The sequence below is a fragment of the Lepidochelys olivacea genome (assembly GCF_965140295.1).
Source record: "Lepidochelys olivacea isolate rLepOli2 genome assembly, chromosome: 8".
NCBI lineage: Eukaryota > Metazoa > Chordata > Testudines > Cheloniidae > Lepidochelys > Lepidochelys olivacea.
In genome coordinates, this window is record NC_140418.1 from 79,951,817 (window position 1) to 79,968,276 (window position 16,460).

At 42.7% G+C, this 16,460-nt stretch overlaps 1 protein-coding gene across 1 annotated transcript in view; it reads left to right on the top strand.

Moving 5' to 3' along the window:
* Positions 1 to 13,149: 13,149 nt before the first annotated feature.
* Positions 13,150 to 16,460, top strand: part of TTLL7 (tubulin tyrosine ligase like 7) — a 105,194-nt gene continuing 101,883 nt past the window's right edge. Inside the window, exon 1 of the mRNA XM_084636838.1 lies at positions 13,150 to 13,281. The gene's annotated coding sequence lies outside the window, so the exon portion shown is untranslated. The remainder of the gene's footprint in view (positions 13,282 to 16,460) is intronic.

The window sequence follows — 16,460 nt, forward strand, 5'->3', positions numbered from 1 at the left end:
CTCCTCCTAAGTGGGTAGGGTGGGATGGGTCTTACTATAAAAGTTAGATAATAATGGAGTTAATATCAGCATTTACACAGCATTTTACATTTTCAAAGATCTGTACAGACGTATGCAGCTTCCTCAAAGTTAGTTAAGTATCCCCATTTTATAGATGAGGAAATGGAGGCAGAAAAGGGAAAGGTACGTCCATCACCACACAGCAAATCAGTGGCAAAGTACAGCATGATTTTCATGGTCCCATCCTCATCCTTAGTAAATGTTTGCCTTCATCAAACAAAACCAATACACAATTCTGCACAACTAGCAACCATTGCTTATGAGAGCAAAGACTCAGTTTTCAGAGCTGTTGCAAGGTAGTTGGAGGTGTACTTGCATAGGGAAGTTTTCACATCATATGCCCAGCCTTTGTCCATTATTATAAAATCCATCATCTTAATGAGCAGAACGTTCACATAAGACAATAAATTGAAGAATTTATTTGAGTTCCTTGACAGTGAATGTTAGCTAACTGTGCGTGCCAGATTTTAGATTATGGTTCTGCACACATTGCGATTCTGCTTAAGCAGATAACGTCAGACATCACCGAAAGACCGCTGAGGAAAAAATTGATTGCTTTTTCATTTTTATGTAGCATTAGACATTCTTTGCATTTCAAAAAATGTGAAGAATTGTAACAGGAACTGAAGTTTCCCAGAAATAGATTTACTAGTTAACTATTGCATGAATTTTGTATGCAATATGAAAGCCAAAGGTATTAGAGTCAAATTACTATTTTAGAACTGGATTTATTAAGAGACATGCCAACCATAAATTAATCCAAAAGTGTCCTTAGGATCTCAACTTGTCAATATTTCTTAGGATCAGGAGAGGGGCTGTATGATCTAGTGACCTGAGCATAGGAGTGGAATTCTGGAACAGTTCTACTCCTGGTTCTGCCAGTGACTCAATGGGCTACATTCAAAAGTGATATGTAAGGTATATCTGTTTCTTCACTTCAGCAGGTGAGTACTGTAGTTGTAAGAATGCTTGCTAGAGATCTTGTAGCTGTTTGTCTCTGTCTGAGGGGTTGGAGCAAATGCAGTTGTATCAAAGAGCTTGGCTGTAGACAATGGATCATGTGGTGTGGTCTGGATGAAAGCTACAGGCATATAAGTAGGAATAGTGGTCAGTAGGTTTCCGGTATAGGGTGGTCTTTATGTGATCATTGCTTATTAGCACCGTAGTGTCCAGAAAGTGGATCTTTTGTGGACTGGTCCAGGCTGAGGTTGATGGTGGGATGGAAATTGTTGAAATCATGGTGGAATTCCTCAAGGGCTTCTTTTCCATGGGTCCAGATGAAGATGTCATCAATGTAGCGCAAGTAGAGTAGGGGCATTAGGGGACGAGAGCTGAGAAAGTGTTGCTCTAAGGCAGCCATAAAAATGTTGGCATACTGTGGGGCCATGCGGGTACCCATAGCAGACAAACACCTACAAGATCTCTATGAAGTATTCTTAGAACTACAGTATCCACCTGCTGAAGAGAAGCAACAGACTGACAGAGCCAGAAAAGTACCCAGAAGTCACCTACTACAGGACAGGCCCAACAAAAAATAACAGAACGCCACTAGCCATCACCTTCAGCCCCCAACTAAAACCTCTCCAACGCATCAAGGATCTACAGCCTATCCTGAAAGATGACCCATCGCTCACAGATCTTGGGAGACAGGCCAGTCCTTGCTTACAGACAGCCCCCCAACCTGAAGCAAATACTCACCAGCAACCACACACCAGAACCACTAACCCAGGAACCTATCCTTGCAACAAAGCCCGTTGCCAACTGTGCCCCCATATCTATTCAGGGGACATCATAGGGCCTAATCACATCAGCCACACTATCAGAGGCTCGTTCACCTGCACATCTACCAATGTGATATATGCCATCATGTGCCAGCAATGCCCCTCTGCCATGTACATTGGTCAAACTGGACAGCCTCTACATAAAAGAATAAATGGACACAAATCAGATGTCAAGAATTATAACATTCAAAAACCAGTTGGAGAACACTTCAGTCTCTCTGGTCACTAGATTACAGACGTAAAAGTGGCAATTCTTCAACAAAAAAACTTCAAAAACAGACTCCAACGAGAGATTGCTGAATTGGAATTAATTTGCAAACTGGATGCAATTAACTTAGGCTTGAACAGAGACTGGGAGTGGATGGGTCATTACACAAAGTAAAACTATTTCCCCATGTTTATTCCCCCCCCCCCCCCACTGTTCCTCAGATGTTCTTGTCAACTGCTGGAAATGGCCCACCTTGATTATCACTACAAAAGGTTTCCCCCCTCTACTCCCCACCCTCCTGCTGGTAATAGCTCACCTTAAGTGATCACTCTCATTACAGTGTTTATGGTAACACCCATTGTTTCATATTCTCTATGTATATTAATCTCCCCACTGTATTTTCCGCTGAATGCCTCTGATGAAATGAGCTGTAGCACACGAAAGCTTATGCTCAAATAAATTTGTTAGTCTAAGGTGCCACAAGTATTCTCTTTTAACACAAAATAAGACTCCCTCAGACCAACTTAGACTGATCTCCAAGTATTGTTTACTGTGTGGTCTTGGGCAATTAACTTTTCTGGCTGCGATGGACATTGCGACGGGGTGCTCTACTTACTGCAGGATGGCACCTCCTCATGGTCACTCTGGGGAATACCTCACAAGGTCATCATCACTTCCTCCAGTTGCACACTGTCCTCCGCCTTTCTCACTCCATGAGCTGCTGCTGCCACCTCTTTGTGACTCAGTCCTCCAGCCAGGTCACTACATGTTTTTTTCCTCTTCCAGGGACCAAGGGGGTTTCAAAATCTCTATCCACACTAGCAGGCTGAGGTAGTCTTCCATTTCACTGCTCCATGATACTGCTCCCTCAGTGGCCAGCACATGAACCCAGGGCAACCCTTCATCCAGTAGTCAAGGCCTACTGCCTTTCTCTAAATCCTCTCCTACCATCTGGCACTCCCTACTCTCTGGAGTTTACAAACACCTTAACTGGGAATAACTATATTACCTGTCCCTACAGCCTCCAAATACTCCTCTCTTCCCCCAGGGAGCAACTGCAAGCTTCCCCAGCAGCCCCCTTCTGTTTCCAATTTCCTGTCTTTATAGTTCCAGCCCAGCTTGTTCCTCCTTAGCTGGGCTCCTTCACTCAGTCAGGGAATTACCTGGCCATCTGATTCCCCAGCTGTGGCTCATTGGGCTAATTGTTCCTCTCACTCTGCATTAACCTGTGGTGTTTAGATGCTGCTTGTAATTATTAGAAGTGGGAGCACTGGCTGTTGGGAGTCTGAAAGGACAGGAAACATGAAGGAGGGTGGGGAGTGGAGGAGGCTGAGTGAGAGCTACCGAGGGTGCAGCAGCAGCTTGGTAAAGAGGTTTCCACTTTAAAAATAAAGTCCTGTTGAAGTTTGTTAGTACCTTGCCTGGTTGCTACAACATAACCCTTTCTGGGTAACTGTGAGGTGAACACCTCATAACACTGGCCCAAATTCATTTCTGGTATAATACCACAGAGCTGGAAGGAATTTGAATCACTGTTTCCCTATCTGTAAAATGGAGATAACAATATTTACTTCATAAAAATGCTGCGAGGAACATTATACAATGTTTGTACAGTGTTGTTAAGTAGAATTATTAAAAAAACACCTGATTATTTAGGTTAAGCTTCTCTAAAATTTTTAGTGTTCTAGATTCATTTTACCTGTAACCAGGACTTTCTGTGGTTCTCCTACCCTAAATTTAAATGAGCTGCAGGCAGCTTCAGAAGCTTCAGCCATGAAAATAAGTGTTCACTTTCCCCCTCAAATTAAAACAAATGATATCTGTAAGAGAAGGAAGATTTAGAAACCACACTTGGTCATGAAACGTGTATATTCATTGCCATTTCTAAGGTCCTGGTGACAGCAGTAAAATCTCATACAAAACAGTCATCATGTCTCCACAAATCAAACTGTTGGCCTGATGGTTTTCTTCAGATTTATGGCAATGTATTTTATATTCCCATTGCCTAATAAGGTGCAGCTCTAACAGTGATTGGGAACTGATAAAATATACTTTGCAAAAGAACACGCTGACTACCATGTTTTACACAACAGGATACATCCTGAGACGTGTGGAGCACCAAAACTTCTTTGGGGTAGGAGGCTTTATCCATTCCCTCATTTCATCTTGATGATCCCTCATCAGAACAAGAGCTCTACCATTCCCTGTTGGCTACTGACAAGCCTGAAACAGTACTGGCAGAAGAGTTGTTCAAGCACCTCCATATTTATCCAGCAGTCCAGCAATGATATAGGCAGTACTGGCTAACGCCATATGCTCTTATTCCAGCTTGTGGATGGATAGTTTATGTGCAGTAAGCATATTGCAGTTTCATTATTTTGAGGGACCAGCATTGATTCATAGATTTCATGGCCAGAAGGATCCATTATGATCATCTAGTCTGACATCATGTATAGCAAAGGCTCTAGAACTTCCCCAAAATAATTCCTAGATTATAGTTTTTAGAAAAACATGCAATCTTGATTTAAAATGTCAGTGATAAAGAATCCACCATGACTGTTGGTAAGCATGTGTATAGTTGGCCAGAACACATAGGTTACCACATTCACGTTCCTTGAATTTGTGCCTCTTCCTTCAATCTTTCACCTCCTCGATGATGGAGAACCTGTAGGCATGGACTTTTGATGGTCTGTCTTTCATTCAGTATAGGACTATCTTCAAAAGGCTGAGGTCCTGAGATTCCATCCCTTTCCCCCTAGTAAGCAGGGGCATAGGACAGGTGAGAGTTTGATATGGGTCCTTGAGAAACTCTACATCCTAACACAGGGTTGCTAAACAAAATAAATGAAGACAGTCTGTTTTGAAAGGATATTTTATGTATTAAAAAAACAAACAATTCTCAAGTTCTTGTGGAAGATTTAATTTGAAAAGATGCCTGAAGTCAGGGAGCCAAATTAAGCCACAGTATAATTGAATGCAACTCCATTGACTTCCTTGATATCACAGTACATCTGTTTACACCCATGATTAATGGGGCCCAGAGGGAAGTTTAAATGGCGACGACTGTAAAGTTGCAGTTTATTGTATATGAAAGGATATGTTATGCTTACAGTTTGTAAAAGCACTTTGTTCCCTATAGTAAAAAATGTTTACAGCAGCAATAAGTCCAATAAAGCACATAGCACACATTTGGTGCTATATAAAAAATACGTCATGCTTCAGGGCATTTGATTTTCAGCAGATAGTACCAGATAGTACTTTGAAGATTAGACGGATAGAAGATAAGAACCTGTAACAGTCTGGCAGGGTGTGCCTGAAATACCAGACTCTGTTAGCAGGTGTTGATGCTGCTGGGAAAGAGTTGCATGGGTTCTGCTAACTCACTGAGTAAGTGGCTTTTATGAGGGAGGATGGTATGGCTCTCTGGAGGGGGAAAATAGATTTAGGCTGAGCAATCTTGAATTAAGAACACGAGGAGAGACCAAGCCTAGAGACAGAGTTTGGGATTAACCTTGCTGTTTTCCTGTTAATTTCTTTAATAATGCCAAACCCCAGCAAAGGGATGATTTTTTGACTCTACAGTGTGTGTGTGTCTCCTTTGTTTTAGAGGAACTTGGAAAAGACACTTCCTCACAAAAACATATTAAATGACTAGCAAATATTGTCTAAGAAGGGTGTTTATAAACAGCAGTAGACAGCACTTTTGAAACAACCGGCATTCGTACTGTACAACTATTGCCTGAGCTACACTTTCTCTGTCAAAGTTAGATGTGAAAAGAGCCTTATAGTGGCTCTTAGCTACAGCCTGGCACTGAGGGTACCATGGAGCTTTTACCAGCACACTGGTAGCACCTCAGGAAGGCAAAATGCAGCCTGAAGTTCCCAGGAGCACAGGAGTGCATGCCTGCAACTACATCCTTCAGACACTATGGTCCAGTGACTAGGGCATGAGACTGAAAGGAAAGAAAAGAAAAATATGTTATGATTTCTCACTCTGCTACTGTCTTCTTTGTGGTCATGACCAAATCACTTAAGCTCTTTGTATTTCATTTTTTCCTATCTGTAAAATGAAGATGATACCTACACACTGTACAAAAGCACTGAGGCCTATGGAAAAGTGTATGGATGATAAGTGTGGAGTACAACAACGATGATCATAATTATTCAGGGAGTACATCATGTATGGAAGGATGGAACCTAGGCTCTGTCATGTATGGCAGGAAGAATGGAACAGGGGCTGGACCATAATAAGTAATTAGCTTATACCCTGAAGTATAGTACAAGCTTTGATTGACCTTATCATTATCGTACTATGTTATTTATAATAATAAAATGTACTCAGCCCCACTTGGAGCACAGAAAAAAAAACAGAAGCATTAAAAGTTTGTGAAACAGCTTTACCACTTTACTTCTTGGTTCTGCTTATGTTGTGCATAGAATTCACAACATGACTCTTACAGCATAAAAGGTATTCCTTATAGAATGTTTTATTTACAGTAGTAATTATGTACACACAGCTGTTATCTCAAGAAGAAAATTGGTTTACAATTTATAAAAACAAACAATCCTATTTTCCACTCCCACTGAAACACCTGGGCATTTAATACCCTGCTTTGGTTTGTTAATAAGTTCAAGTTTTGTTAGAGTTTCATTTCAAATATCCAGTGCAGTCCACATTAGAAGTGATTCAAAATAATGAAGGCTGTATCCAAGTTAAAAAAAAAAGAAAAAGTTGGTGAATTTTGGTCCTTGCTGTATTTCACAGCCCAACTGAGGGCCAGGAAGAGCTCAAATATTTCATTAATTAAAACTTTGCTTTGTATTGTTTCAACTGATCACAGTTTCTCTGATGGCTGAAAGCAAGTGTAGGGATTCATCTTCCTTTTCTAAGAAGGATTTTTTTGTGGCTAGAGCACAGGCATTTACTGTTTCTCTCACACACGTCCTTAATGACGTTGGACAAGTTATGTAACCTCTCTGGGCTTCATTTTCACCACCTATAAAATACCTACCTCACTAGTGTTGTGAGGTTTTAATTCGTTAATGTTTGTGAAGTGTTTCGTTATCTTTGGATGGCAGTTACTGTATGAGTATGTTTGGTTACATTAGCAAGAAGTACAACACTAAGACTATGTCTACACTACCACGGTAAGTTGACCTATGCTTCGCAACTCCAGCTACGTACCTTAGGTCAAGTTACCGTGGAGTCTACATCGCGGGGAGTTGACGGGAGAAACTCTCCCATCGATTTACCTTACTTTTCTTGTCGGGGGTAGAGTACAGGGGTCAACTGGAGAATGATCTGCTGTCGATTTGGTGGGTCTTCACTAGACCCGCTAAATCAGGGATCTCAAACTCAAATCACCATGAGGGCCACACAAGGACTAGTACATTGGCCCAAGGGCCACATCACTAAAGCCTTTGCATACAACGATACAAAAGTATAGTCAAAAATGAAAAAAATGAAGAGTAATATAGTATGCTATTAAAAGTCAATGTATTAAATTTTTTAAAACTGTAATGCAAAGAGGGGTTTTAATAAAATATAAACACCTGTAACTATTTCTTATAAGGTCAGTAACATTGATGATGATCTATACTAACAGTCTATCAACATAGCTGTAATGGCAGGAACTTTTTAAAGTAACTATTCATACAAAATACGTTGCCACTTTTAACAAACATTCTTCCCAACTACTCACAGCAAAGACTCATACATGCTGAACTTCATATCTCAGACTGCTCATCTCTTCCATGAGGCCCCACCCCTTCCCTGCCCCCATTCCAACCCCTTCCCCTAAGTCCCTGCCCCAATTCCGCCTGCTCCCTGCCCCTATTCCAACCCCTTCCCCAAATGCCTGCCCTGGCCCCACCTCTTCTCTGCCTCCTCCCTGAGTGTGCCACATCCCTGCTCCACCCCACTCCCTTCTGGAAAGTCCTAAGTGTGCCAAACAGCTGTGTATGTGCGGGGGCTGGGGGTCAGGGCGGGGGGGCTGGGTGTGTGTGAGGGGGTGCAGGAATCAGGGCAGGGGGCTGGGGTGTGTGTGTGGGATGCAGGGGTCATGGCAGGGGGCTGGGGGTGTGGGCTGGGGTCATGGGGGTGCTCCCAGCCCCCTGCCCAGAGAGGCTCATGGCAGGGGGCTGGAGGGGATATGCCCTGATTCCACCCCTCTTCCCCAAGGCCCCGTCCCCACCTCTTCTCCGCTTCCTCCGCGGAGCAGCGAGCATGCTGCAGCTCCGCTTCTCCCCCTCCCTTGCAAGGGCCATCAGCTGATCGGCAGCAGGGAGGGAGAGGAGGAGGGACAGGAATGCAGCAGGGGGGGGGGGGGAGGCGAGAGGTGGGGAAGGGGGAGCTTGCCTGCTCTGCAGCAGCAGCCAGTGGCCGGAGGGCGCGGAGAAGAGCAGACGGGGCGGGCAGGATTTTTAATGGCACGCTGCTGCCTGTGGGGGTCCCAGCGTGGGTTCGGCAGCGGGCTGAGCAGGGCTGGTGGCTGGGACTCGGCAGGCAGCAGCGTGCCATTAAAAATCGGCTCGCGTGCCGTCTTTGGCACACGTGCCATAGGTTGCTGACCCCTGATTTAGATAATGGCAAAAAGGGGTACACTTACAAAATTTGCAGACGATACCAAGCTCTGAGGCATTGCAAGTGCTTTGGAGGATAGGATTAATATTAAAAATGATCTGGACAAACCGGAGAAGTGGTCTGAAGTAAATAGGATGAAATTCAATAATGACAAATGCAAAGTACTCTACTTAGGCAGGAACAATCAGTTGCACACATACAAAATGGAAAATGACTGCCTAGAAAGGACAGAACAAGAAGCAGTGGGCTTAAATTGCAGCAAGGGCAGTTTAGGCTGGGCATTAGGAATAAATTGCCCAGGGAGGTTGTGGAATCTCAGTCATTGGCAGTTTTTAAGAGCAATTTAGACAAACACGTGTGAGGGATGATCTAGATAATACTTAGTCCTGCCTTGAGTACAGGGAACTGGACAAGAAGACCTCTCAATGTCCCTTTCAGTCCTACAATTCTATATTTTATTAATTGTGAATATGCCTTACCTCCCTCTTCCAGCAGCTGAAGAGATATTTGGGAATGAAAATTTCTCACTCCTCCACATTCAATATATTTCTCTTTAAAGAAAAATCTAAAGAGTTAATTTCTACTTTTTAAAAATGTACATTGTTTTGATTTATGTAGGATGAATACTACAGCAAGATTGATTAGGTTAGGGAAGAAGCAGAAGTTCCACTGCTTGAGAAATTGAAAACTATGTTGGATAATGCATCAGTAAATATACTGTAAGAACCAATCCTAAACAGGTAGGAAGATGCACTGGATGACCAAATACATCTTTTCCGTTCTGCAATTCTTTAAAAATATTGAAAATGCAAAATTGTGTGAAAATATTGAAAGAAAACATTCAATTACTATAAAAAATTGCTCACTTGTACCTTCAATGGATATGGAAGGTTAGCAGCATATTCAGATTGAGGCTTTCTTTAGAAATTTTTGGTAAAGGAAAAGGTTTGTGTAGAATTAATTTTTGCCATTTTATAGATAGCCAGTATGTGATACACAAAGAAAAACATTACATTTTTCTCATGCTTTTAATCATGTGGGTTTTTTGTTTGTTTGTTTGTTTTTCAAAGCAGATGCAGAACACCAGGAGCGATGCCAGAAAAATTTGCTTGATTCCTTCAGATTTTTATATGACAAGTTTGTAAGATTTTCTACATTGCTTTCTCACTCTTTAAGGTGAAGAAGATTCTGCTATCAAGAAAACGTGCCTGTTATGCAAAATAAGGTATTTGATCTTAAATATTGTTTCTTTATGGGATTTTGGAGTAAGTTGTTGTGTAGTATGCTTTTACAGAGACAGGGTTCCTTTTTATGTCACTGTTCACAGACATGAATAAGACATTGGAATGTAAAATGTTTGGTCCATGTTCCATAAAACTTGCCTTCCTATGCATCTGTGGGCCAGATCTCCGGCTAGCATAAATCAACATAGCTCTATTATACTAGCTGAGGATCTGTCCCTTTGTTCCAGGATATTCACAATATCTTCATCACTGTAAAATGTAAATCTTACTTATAGTTCTGTTTAACACACAACAATTTTTAACTAAGGTTTGTAAATTTGAGTTGTATTTTTAAATGCCTAAATAAAACCAATGATGTGGGTTAGAATTCACAACTTAATTAATGCATCAAAAGTCCTTTAACCAATTACTTATACACTTATTCTTTTTATTTCATTTTTGATTCTGGTACAGAGCACAGATAAAACTGAAATCTCAAATACACACCAAAACAGTTTCACAAACATCTTCCAGTGCACTAACACTAGTGATACTCTCATCTGCTGTGCCTGATAAATAAGGTGCAACTAGCATTTCCCTTCCCAGTGAGCAGCTAATGTTAGTGCACATCAGTACAAGAACAACTGAACAGGAATTTTAAAAAATGCTGCATTGTATTCAACTTTTTCAGATAAAGTTTTTGATTTTCAATTACAGATGTAAGTCAAGTCCATTCTGCAAGTATAAAGTTAACTCAGCACATTTATATTAAATGTATTTGATGATAACCAGGAAAGAACTAAGTAGAACATGTGCTTATGATGTCAAGAAATGATTACCTTTCCATATAGAATATGGAAGTTTCCCATCCAAGTCTGACATACCTTGACAGGGGGTGGATCACTTGGTGATTACCGGTTCTGTTCATTCCCTCTGGGGCACCTGGCATTGGCCACTGTCAGAAGACAGGATACTGGGCTAGTTGGACCTTTGGTCTGACCCAGTAGAGCCGTTCTTATGTACCGTGTCAAGCCTAAAAAATGTTGTTGCTTTTGTTGTATAAACAATCAAGGTGGTAATGAAATCTACTTGGTTATAAGAGACAGGTTTATTAACTCTGCCTGTTACAGTACTTCATTTGTGGTGGATATTTAGGATTGTGTAGTGACTTTCCTAACTGCACTATTTCCAGGGTTTTATATCTTTGAAAACAGAATTCTTGTACGCTGAACTTCAATTATAGGTTCTTAGCTCAGAATCAATATTTTGGGGTAAAATTTGAGCAAAGTTGATGCTTTTGAAATCTTTCATTTTGGGGGGATCAGACAATGCTAGAAAATATAAGAATCTGCAATACAGAACTTACATCTCTGAGAGCTCCGGCTCACAAGGGTAATTTTGAGCTATGTCTAGGTTACATAATGGTGTTTTGTAAAAAGGAAAATAGTTGTTCAGAAGCAGAAAATTATTCAGAATATGGGTGTTATACTTTAGTCTGTAATATTTGTTGCCTTATTAGGTAATGTAATGCAAATCTATGACACCAAAAACAAAGGTAGATTGTGATACAAGAATAATGTTATGATCTAGGTGAAACCTTGTTATGGATTGAGTTGAAACCCGATTGAAATTGACGGATATGAGAACACCTGCCAATTAACATAACTGTAAGGATAAATTAATCACAAACCTCCACCTAAGATAAAAGTGCTGTGACCCCACTAGGAGTTTTAAACTGTGTGGGTAGGGGGCTTGAACTGAGTATTGTTGGGAGGAGGGGGAGAGAGAACGTAAAAGACAGAACTAGAAAGTGACAGAAAACCTGAAGAAATCAAAACAAAAGGCTGTAACCAGGGTGTGGCCCTGGAAGAAGGCAGAGAGAGCTTTTGGGTCTGGGCTGACTAAAGAGGCATGAGGGGAGTTGGGGGGTGGTAAGCTAAGAAACTACTGTGTTGGCCTTTGGTTCCTCCCATGTTCACAGAAGTAGGATTTGTACATGCCTAGTAAATAAACAAAAATGCATCAAACAAAATACCAGTCTCCACCATCAATTTCTACTCCCATTCATAGCCCTGAACACTGACTAGCTACTCAAGTCAAAAGGGGGCAACAATAATTTTCTTAAATCATTAGAAATTAGAAATTTTATTGTGAGGGTTCTTCTTGTTTGAAGTCGTCTCCCATATACTACTATGACCTAAGTTAGGCGATCTCAGCCTTGCCTGAGCCCATTCCAGTCCTGTCCCAGTCTTGCTTTAGCCTAGACCCTGTCTGGCACCCAGCCTCACTCCAGCATTGCACCCCCCTTCTTACCCCCTGACTCTTGTTCTGATTTCCACCCTGCAGTCAAGGGGCAACTCTTTGCAATAAATTTCCAGTCTACCTATCTTGCATATTCTTGTATGGCTGCATTCTTATGGTAGCTCAGCATCTCATAAATATAAATGAATTTGTCACAACACTCATACGTTTTACAGATGGGCAACTGAGAGATGAAGTTGTCACTGCTGCAGGGCTAGCTGCAACTTTCCCCCTTTCTTGGTCTGCCTCGGAGCGTTCTCTCAGGTCTCGTGCCTTTAGCTCTCCTGGGGTGGAATTCCACAAGTCTCCCACTTTTAGACCAGGCCCTGGGCTATGGTACCTGGTGTATTCACTGTGTTTACCCAGCATATCCAACTGGGCTTGGCACCTGCAATTCTTCCCGTCGGCCGTCTGCAACCAGCGGTGTCTTGTAGTGACCAGACAGCCTTCTTAGAACCAGAGTATTGTTTACTTTAACAGTAGGAACAAAGTATTGAGGGGAAAGGATTTTAAAACAACAAAGTCTACAGGCACGTCATGTCTATCTTGCCTGAACCCTTGCCATCACCTGCGTACCCCCAGGGGTCCCTGTGCCCTTGGTGAGAGCCACTGACCTACAGGCAGATCACATCCTAATGGGAAGGTTCCCACCCCCGATCAGTTTTGCTTTGCTTGGCGCACGGGTCCGGGGGAAGAGCAGTGATGGGGCGAGCTACTCCGTATGGAGCAGCCCGGCGCGGGGGGAGGGGGCAACAGCGCTAGCATCCGAGGGGTCCCGCTAGCCGGTGCGGCGGGGGAGTTGAGACACGTCCCGGCCGCGGGGCCCGCTCCGCAGCCCTCGCCCGCCCTTCGGGGGCCACCGCCGGCTGCCTCGCGCACCCACCGGCCCCGCCAGCCCGTCTCCGCCACCCCCTCGCCCGCGAATGGTTTGCTCCGGCAGCCCAGTTGTCCCCGCCTGCTGCTGCTGCCTCCAGCGTCCAGCCTGGGCGGGCTCCGGGGCAGGTGCTGCTGGCCGGGGAGGGACCCCAGACGCCGGCCCGAGCGCAGGCGGGCTGGCGCAGCGCAGCGACCCTGCAGAGCGCAGAGCCCCGGAGTGTGGGGGGGGCCCTCAGCCTCAAGGTTCAGGTAAGAAACCAGTGAATCGCGGGCCCTCCCCACTGCCCTTCACCCCGCTCCCGGGCGCAGCGCGGGGCGGCTGTAGCAGCCGGGTGGGGTGGTTCTACCCAGAGACCCCTGAACCGTCCCCTCCTCCCAGCTCTCCTGTGGTTGCAAAGGTGCAGGGGTGCGAAGCCTCTGCTGCGGGGAGATGGGCGTCCAAGGGAGACGCCAGATGCGGAACAGCTGCTGATCGTGATTCAGCATCATTCCCTGCCAGCCACGGGGAGGAGGAGGTGGAGGTCGTTCCAGGGGAGGACGGACATCAGAAGGGGCCCTTTCAGTTACCCAGGAGAGAAAGGACACAAAGTCAAAGGTGCTTATTCACCCTCTCTCCTTTTATGCTTATATGTGATGCGCAGGTAGGGTCTTCTCCCCACAGAGGTGTAATATTAGCCTTTGCGGCTGCTGGGGGGCGGAGGAGAAGGGAGAGGGAGACTCTGCCTATTCAGGTTTTTTTTCTCTCTCTCTCCTGCTATTTGGCTGTGTTAAGAGTTAGAGTACAACTTATGTAAAAAATGCTCCAAAGAAGGCCCCCGTCCAGTAATCCTTTTTCTCACAAATAATGACTTACATGATAATATGATTGATCTCACTGGCACAGGTGGTGGTTTCAGGATTGAGCCCCAAATGGGATGCAGCAAATGCTTCTGGTCAGTTTAGACTGTTATGAAGAGCTTCATAAATGCAGCTGATTTAATAATTTATGTTAGAACATCTAAGGATTGTCATTTCACCTGAAGAATGATGAGCAAGCACATCTTTTTGTCTGTGAGCATACTGTATTTTTAACAAATCAGCTGGTTTTCAGAATAAAATTTACTCGTTACTGATGTGTGTGTGGATGGAAGTCCATTTAAAAATAGCGTATGTAAGTTATATTAGAGTGCCCAACTAGGTCTCTGCAGAGAAGGGCGAGGTTACGGTGGGGTCATTTCTTAGCAGTAGTATTTAGTGAATGCTCAAATTCAGAACAAATGAAATCCACGGACATGAAAGAGAACTTCTTTATCAGCTTCCTGCTGGTAGACCAACATCTGTCGTCTGTAAAGCTTCTTTTTGTAATTCATATGGTCTTAAACTGCACATCAGTTTAAGCAATATACCTGATAACCTAAATATATATTTGAACTTTGTCATCAAACATTTGTATTATTAGATTCCACCAAACAAATGTGAGACTTTTGTGTGTGTATCTTTGATATGTATTTGCAAAGTAAAAACCTAATTTAGGCACTGTTGCTCCTTATAATAAAACCAGTGCTTGATACTGTATTTCTTAGCAGCACTTCATTGGAAGGGCTATCTTCACAGTCAGGAGATCAAAAATTCCTTCTCAAGGGAAGGGGGGAAAAGCATGGATTCTAGAGAATATATCAAAATGTGCAGAATGACTGTACAAGATGCTTTGTGCCTTGTCTAATTTCCAGGGTAAAGGTTTCCTACAGGAATAGAATAGGCTCAAAATAGCACTTCATAGGACAAACACAGAAGGCTGTTTTCTACCAGGGTCTCTGCCACATTGCAAAAAAGGGTATTGTCAGCAACTTCATGTTCATGAAAGCAGCATCTGAAAGTATTATTTGCAGAGATAGGACAATGATGCACTATTAAAAATATACCAGAGCAGAGAAATAAAATTGTTTTCAGAAAATAATATATGATATTCTAGATGCTTCTTAAAGAAGTGTATTCTTACCTATAACTATGGGTTCTCACATTGCTAGTGCAATGGGGTCCTGGTTCAGGATTAGGGCTCCTGAGCATGAAAGTAACACAAATAATAAATAATAAGGACATCACCAGTCTAGAAAATGCTACTGGGTCCAATCTGCTAGAAATGCGGACAGAGGCAGCAGGCTGAAGAATTTTGGAGCCCATGCTCAACTAGTAGGCAGGAAGTGGTTGACTCCCAGCATCTTCCAAAGCCAGTAATGTTAGAATTGGAAACACAGAATAAGCTATGGCCATGTCTGAAGCCGAGAAAGAAGAACAAGTCACAAATGGTGGGATAATAAATCATCTTGTAATCGATTATATATTTAAGTTTTTTTCGAAGATCTTTATATTTGCTAGCAGTGAAAGACATAGTAAATATTGAGGATGAGATGTGGATGCTTAATGCATACTACTGAATGCAGTGCTTACTACCAGTCATTATTGTCGCCAGGATTGAGACACAATTTCTTGTTAAATGTGAGTCTTTGATTGAATCTATATTATAAAATAGGATACACAAAGGGCTTTGGATCAGGCTCTTAAAAAGGAATGAACGAATACATTCCTGATTGAAAAAACATCAAAGTATTCTGTTTCTTGTGGGTTGTCTTAAAAAAGACCAGACGTGGTACAATCATTGATTAATAATGAGGCATTCTTGTTCTTATGATCACTGTTAAGATGAAGGTCTCTATTATTGATGGATAAGGTAGTATACGTTTTAGGTGTTTTTTTTTTTAAGTGCATTGCCTCAAAGGCAGAGATAAGGTAGTCTGGGTATCATACCCATGTAAGTCCATGCTTTCAGATGTCTGGGTTTCTTGTAAGTCCAACTTTAACTTTGAATTTCCTTGCTTTTTAATGGAGTGGTTTTACAAATGGCCACATTATTATAGGGAGATTTACTCTTAGATATGTATGCTCTGCCTTAACTTCACCTTAAAGTTGTTTTTGTCTGCAAGTCCCTTAGTTTTTTAAATAGTTCTAAAATGGGAGTAGGGAAAGCAGGTATTGAGGTAGAGAGGGCTCATTTTCCTCCTTGCTAACTTCCTGAAATCTGTAGGAGTGGATCTTCCACTCCTGATAATCTTGGGAACTATGCAAGAGAAGGGATCCCTTTTTGGGCACCTTATTAGGTCTCCTGGATGGGGAAGAGACTTGAGAAAGCAAAGCAAATGTGGTAGGGCATGGCTCCTTCCATTCCTGTGTACCTCCTGAGGCCCACATGCAGGGACCCCATTTCTGAAAATGTTAGGGAAGTTCACTACACCTGTACAAGTGCATCCAATCTGTCAAAATTTAAGAGGCTGATCAGGGTCTTCCCAACCACAAGGTTTGGAGGCTTGTGAGCTCCATGTTAATCTTGATTCTTAGCAAGCTGGCTTGGGGGCAGGGTAGAAGGGACCTTTCAAAATCCAAGCTGCAGGCAT